The sequence below is a fragment of the Gossypium arboreum genome, chromosome 6 (assembly GCF_025698485.1).
Source record: "Gossypium arboreum isolate Shixiya-1 chromosome 6, ASM2569848v2, whole genome shotgun sequence".
In the NCBI taxonomy this organism is placed as follows: domain Eukaryota; kingdom Viridiplantae; phylum Streptophyta; class Magnoliopsida; order Malvales; family Malvaceae; genus Gossypium; species Gossypium arboreum.
In genome coordinates this window covers 15,279,237-15,286,191 of record NC_069075.1, presented here as the reverse complement: position 1 = coordinate 15,286,191, position 6,955 = coordinate 15,279,237, and the positions used below count along the sequence as shown (strand labels likewise).

At 32.5% G+C, this 6,955-nt stretch overlaps 1 non-coding gene across 1 annotated transcript; it reads left to right on the top strand.

The window, feature by feature from the left end:
- Window positions 1-4,790: 4,790 nt before the first annotated feature.
- On the top strand, window positions 4,791-4,897 carry LOC128294788 (small nucleolar RNA R71). The gene has a single exon (XR_008285095.1). It is a non-coding gene; the product is annotated as a small nucleolar RNA R71 (small nucleolar RNA).
- The last annotated feature ends 2,058 nt before the right edge of the window (window positions 4,898-6,955 follow it).

Here is a 6,955-nt window from a genome sequence, read left to right as displayed (position 1 = left end):
GACACTATCGAACTTCTCAATGTCAAAACTTGTTGCTGCCATCTTTGAACGGTCTGATCTTCTAAAATTAAACTAGCTCTTTATACCACTTGTTGAGGATTGACTATATTAAGCAACGAACAAGTAAAAATAGCAGAAGAAATTGAGAAATTTAACACACCAATTTAATGTGAAAAAATCCCTCCAAAGAGTATAAAAAACCACAAGCAAAGATAACTTTACTATAATAGCAAAAGAATGAAGAGTAAAAAAGATAAAGATAAAAAACTAAATCCCGAAACCCAAAAAAAAACCTCAAAACGTAAACACAAAAATCTCCAAAAGTTATGAATTGTAATCTTTAATGGGTGTGTTTTCTAAAGTTGTAAAAGAGCCTATTTATAGGCTAAATTTGTAAGTCAGATAATAATAGAATAATCTAGACTAATCAGAGTTTGACTAAAAACAAATAAACAGAGTTTAACTGGAGATTTTCTCTAAAATTTGACTGAAATATGAGACATACTCTACATGGTCACTTCCACAGCCAAAAGAATCTCATTTAAAGTACAACCATTAGCTACCAAGCACGATATATAATTGAGGAATTGTAACAACCCATTTTTCAGTGGTGTTGAAAATAGTGGTTTTGAGGTCACAAATCTAACAAATGAGCCCTTAAATATTATTATTTAATATTTATTATTCAATTATAGTACTAAAATAAATTTTGAATTGGTAAATTATGTTATTTGGATGAATAATTAAGTTTAAGAGGCAAAACCTTAAGGTCAAGTAGTTTTAGAAAATGGGGTATCGGGACCTCGTTTCTATAAACCGAGCCGTAAATATTTTAATAAATATTTATGGAGTATTATTAAGGTTGTATTAAAGTTTATTTAATAAATTTTAACGTTTAGGTAGTTAATTAAAGAAAAGGACTAAATTGTAAAAGGTGCAAGATATAGTAATTATAACATTAAAGTAATCAAATGATTTAATTAATAATTTAGGAAGGAATTAAGTGATAATTAAGCCCTAATTAACTTGATTGGACGATTAAGTAATAGAAGATGATAAAATATTGAAATTTTAATGGCAAAATTGTAATTTAGTTGAAATTAAACAAAAACAAATTTAAAATTAAAGTTTTCCTATCCAGTTTCCTTCAACATTGTTTGAAACCACCATAGGAAAAAGCTTTAAGTTTCGGTTTCTTCATCTTTATGCACGTGAGTTCAATTCTCACTTATTTATTGTAATTTTTATATTTTTGAGATCGTTGTAATTAGGTCCAGTTACCCCCTACCTTCATTTTTGAATCTGTTAAAGATTTTAAAAGTTTCCATTGATGAATTTTGAATGATTTTGACGAATACCAAGTATTTGAATCTTTTTTTTGTGTTGTTTGATAATTTTGTAAAGTGATTTTTGTTAAATTTTGATTTTAGGATTAAATTGTGAAAATATCAAAATTTTAAGGTTTGATAGTGAACTTAATGTTCATTAGGGACTGTATAAGGGCCTAGTATATTTGGTTAAAACTTTGATTTGAGAAAAATGGTTAATTTGATGATTTTCGGGTTAAAGAACTAAATTGTAAAAATTGTAAAAATTTAGGGTAATTGTGTAAATTTTAAAAAAGGGTATTAATTTCAAAATGGATTGGAATATAAAATGTAAGCTGATAATTGAGAAATTTTATATTTTAGATCAAGATCTCATAGATACTCGTGAAAAAAGAAAAATTACAAAATAGTCCCTAAACTTCTACAATTGCTACAATTCATTCTAGGTAAGTTCATACGGTTTAAAAAATTAAATTCTATATGAATTTTTGAATAGTATAACATGGTATAATAGATATATTCGATTATTTGTGATGAAATGTTATTTGTGAAATGTTATTGAATTTGATGTTTGGATTGGTTTGAACGCAGGATAGAGTACAGTCGAGATATGGTATGTTATGGGGGATTGCAGTGGAGATGGTTATGGAGTTGTGTATATATGTTTCCCGAGTAAACTGAGGCTCATCATTTGCTGCGAACTCTTGTGATACTCTTTGTTTTGGTGTGTTTCAGTTGGACTAGCTCTTAAGAACACTAGTGTGTTTCGGAGGGATTAGCTCTTATGAGAATTGGTGTGTTTTGGAGGGATTAGCTCTTACGAGCATTAGTGTGTTTGGATGGATTGCCTTTTATAAGCATCTAGTGTGTTTTGGTTGGATTGTCGATGTACTCCTATCCGTAAGATGTTCATCGAATTGAAAATCTCAGTAAGGTGTCTTGTTTCATGATTTTGATGGATTTGTTATATATTTGAGTTTTGAATTGAATGTTACAATTCACCGATTGAGATTGTGGATGACAGGAACACATATGGTTGATTTTTATGTTTATACTCTGTACTATGCAAATGAAATGAGTAAGAAAAGGAATGGAATGGTAAGTGACTTAATGGAAAGGTTCATAATTATAAGAAAAGGTTAATGCTTATATAATGTATTCTATGAAAGCTATTTATGTTATAATTAAATTGAGTTTATATGATTGTCAATGAATCTACTAACATGTGAGTTTGATGATGCTTGAATAGGCTTATATTAAACTCATGGTATTGGAAATGGTAAGTAAGCAAATGGAATGAAACATGATCATATGGTAACAATGATGATTTAAATGTTGTGTTTATATATATATGGTCGATTTCATGTATATCATGAACAAGTGTGCTAACTTGAGAGTTTGATGGTGTTCTATAGGCTTTATTAATCCTATGGCATTGGTAAAGGTTTATATAATTTTGTAAAGTTCATTATTGAAATAGAATATTATGTTTGAAGTTTATATGAGCTTACTAAGCATTCATTGCTTACATAATTATTTTTTCTTTACTTTACAGATTATCGGAGGCTCAATCGGTTGGAAGTTCGTTGGAGATCTATCACACTATCTGTTAGACAATTAGGTAGTAAGGTGTACAATTCAATAACTCGTCAATTTTTATTCAAGAGTACCCATTAGGGCATTTAATCAAAGAACACACTCTCGAGCCACATATCGTATAACAGGTTACTAGTCCAGGCTAAATCCTTTATGTAACGTATGCTCAGAAGAGCTTAATTAGGATTACCAGTCCAAGCTAAACCCTAATTGTAACATACGCTTGAGAGGGATTACATCAAGATTACCTGTCCAGGCTAAATCTTTTCTATAATGAGGCTAATGGGTTTACTCATCTGAGCCAAATCCCGTTCGCAATAAATGCTGGGCCTCATCCATTTTGGGAAAGCACATATATTCATCGAAATTCAATATTCAAATAAAACTTAACCTTTTTTCTCCGTTTCAAGTGTGTATTCGATTTTTCGTTGCAGTAGTCAAATAATTAACATCAATATAAGTCAAATTCCATAAAAACACAACATTCAATTTAACAAATTTACATGCTTGATTAAGTTACACGAACTTACCTCGACATTTGTTCGCGTTTAAAAATCTACTAATCCAAAACTTTTTCTTTTCTTCGGTCTAACCTCGAATTTGTGTTGTCCAGATTTATGTAAATGAATTTATTCATCACTTTATCACATTTCATATTCAAGTGGACTCAATTTACATTTTAGGAAATTTACCATTTTGCCTTTAACTTTTCCATAAATTTCAATTTTGTCCCTAGGCTCGGAAAATGAAATTTATGCTATTTACTCCCTATTCCAAGCCTAACCAAAATTTCATTATAAAATTTACAGCACATACATTCTATAAAATTCAAAAATTTTCTCCAATTTTCACAATTTTACATTTTAGTCCCTAAATCATGTTTTTATCAAAAATCACTTTGTAAAAGTTGTTTATCTATCAATCACCTTTCATTTTCTACCATAAATTTCAAAATTTCAGCATATTCATCCATGGCCTAATTTCTATGCTTTGATAACTTTTCAAATTGATCCCCCAAATAGATAGATTATGTTATCCCGGTTTCAAAAATATCAAAATTATTAAAAACGGGACAAGAAAACTTACCCAATTAAGCCAAGAAAATTTCTTCTCTCTCTCCTAGGTTTTCCATGTACTTTTGGGGAAGATGATGAGAAAATAAGATGATATTTCTTTTATCATCTTTTAATTAATTAAATTAAGTCAATTTCCAATTTAGTCCTTGCCCTTTTTCTAAATTTCCATGGATGAGTCACCAAAATATCTACATATTTTTTAATGGTCTAATTACCATATAAGGACCTCAAGTTTTGAATTCCATAGCTATTTAATCCTTATAGCTACTAGAATTCAACTTTTTCATTTTATGCAATTTAGTCCATCTCGTAATTAAGCACTTAATCGATAAAATTTTCTTATCAAAATTTTCACATGACATTTATAACATAATACGGACCATGTAATAAAATAAAAATAAATCTTATTTTCAGTTCAGATTTGTGGTCCCGAAACCTCTGTTTCGATTTCATTGAAATTGGGCTGTTATGAAACATATGACAACTTGGCTAATTTCATCTTATGGACTGCAATTGAATTTTTCATTGTTTTAATTATGTTTGCTAGAGAAGATACCTGGGTTGTCAACGAAGTGATTGCGTCAAGTTCTATGGTACCAGCAGCTCTCTTACTCGTTCTAACTCTCGTTGTCAGATATTGATAATCATTGTTGGCAATATTTTTTTTCCAAAATCTCATATGCTTTATTATAAGTTTTATCCAATCAAGCACCATTGGCAGAGGCATCAACTATCATCGTCGTATGCATTCATTCCATTGTAAAATATCTCCATCTATGTCCAGTGCTGGAACCCATGCATTGGACATTTTTGAATTAAGTCTTTAAATCGTTCCCAAGCTTCATATAGTGTTTAATTCTCTAATTGCCAAAAAGATGTAATGTCATTTCTAAGCTTGGCATTCATATTTGGGGGATTATACCGTAGCAAAAACCTCTGGCAAAGATCATTTCGTGATGTCACTGTCTCCAATAGTAAAGAATTTAGTCATGCTCTCGCACGATCTCTTAAAGAATATAGAAATAGTTTAAGTCCCAGAGCGACTTCAGGAACACCCTGTTGTCTAAACGAGTCACGAACCTCTAGAAAAAGTCTTAAATGCAATGTTGGACTCCACTGAATTGTCCTACTGCTTGCAACATCTGAAGTATCACTGGTTTCAACTCTTATTGCTGAGCTTGTATTTGTGGCCTGACTATCCTTGGATTCAAATCATCCAAAATTGGAACAACATGTTCTCAAATGGGTCTATCAGGGTCATCTATCACCTCACAAACATGAGGATTAGTGAATTGACCATTTAAATTATCATTCATACCAGGTATCACCCTACGAACAGGAGGATTAGCATCTTGACCATTCGGATTATCATTGAGACCAGGATCATTCCCGTTACTAGCTATTTTTCGTAGTTGTTTTCGCCTTCTTCGTAAAGTTCTTTCTATATCTAGTTCAAAAGGATACTTTTTGTTAGTAAGAATGCTTCTTCTCATACACTACTAGCAAACATGTAGAAATTAAATTAAACGAAGTTAAATTAACCTAATGGAATTAAGTAAAATAACCAAGCCAAATTACACCAAATTATCGATCCCTGACAATAACACCAAAAGCTTGTCATGTGTGAAAATGATATGCGATTTGTGCAAGTATAAACGTTAAATCAATTAATAAAGTGATGAGCAAGTATCATTCCCACAAGGATTGGATTGAGGCACAAAAGTGTAACACCCTTTTACCCAAGTCCGAGGCCGAGACGGGGCACGAGGCATTACCATACTAAATCACATGCATACAATTGTTTCTGAGTCACCAAGACTTGATCAAATTTAAAGCTCTTTCGAACTTTGTTTAAACTCCTTAATGTAGGCCCACGAGGCCTCAAACTTTCATTAGAAATCATTTGGAACCAACTCGGGTTCTTAAATCGACTAAATAAAAATAACTCTTGAAATAGGGCACACGCTTGTGTGGAAGGGCAACACGTCCATGTGGTCATTATAACATGGTCGTGCTAATGACCCATGTGACACACAAGACCTAAGCATCTAGGGACACACCTGTGTCCCATGCCTGTGTGAATTAAATTCTAAATTCGAACCTATAGGGGTTTTCACACGACTTGACACATGCCTGTGTCCCTCACATGGCCATGACATGCCCGTGTCTAAAAACCTTGACATTTTGTTTCTGATGTCGGCACCCAATTTGGGGCACACGGCCAAGGCACACGCTTGTGGCCAGAGGCTGTGTCCTTCACACGATTAAGGCATACAGCTGTGTCTCTACCCGTGTGTTTAGTATCATGCATTCTGACTTGCAAATTTTACGTACAGGGGACACACGGCCGAACAACACGCTCATGGGGCTGACTGTGTGTCACACAGCCTAGAAACACGTTCGTGTGTCTACCCGTATGGACGATATAAGGCTATTTACCAAGCCTTTGCCACCCTGAAACAAAATCTAACATCAACCAACACATCAAAGATTAACTTAATATGATTTCTCAACCAAACAACCGTAGTTAAGACCCATATACATTACACATATTCAACCATGCCAACAATTTCACATTCATGAAAGGCTAGCTTGCATTCACATAATAACTCTTCAATATTAGCCATTTTCCATGGCCTTATACAAAATGAATCAAAGGCTAGCTTGCATTCACATAATAACATAATTGACCAATTAACATTGACACAAAACTCAAAAGTCAAAGTCTTATACATGCCATAATCAAAATAAAAGATCTAACTATACCAAGTGCTTTGATTGATAGTGTGATAGATGCCTCCGACGTCCGTTTATCCACGAGCTAATTAGGCGGCACTATAAGGAAATGGAAAGAAATAGGGTAAGCATAAAGCTTAGCAAGTTGCATGAAAATAAACAACAACTACTTATCATAAAGCAATATGCTCATAACCTTTCATAATTTATGTAATAGCC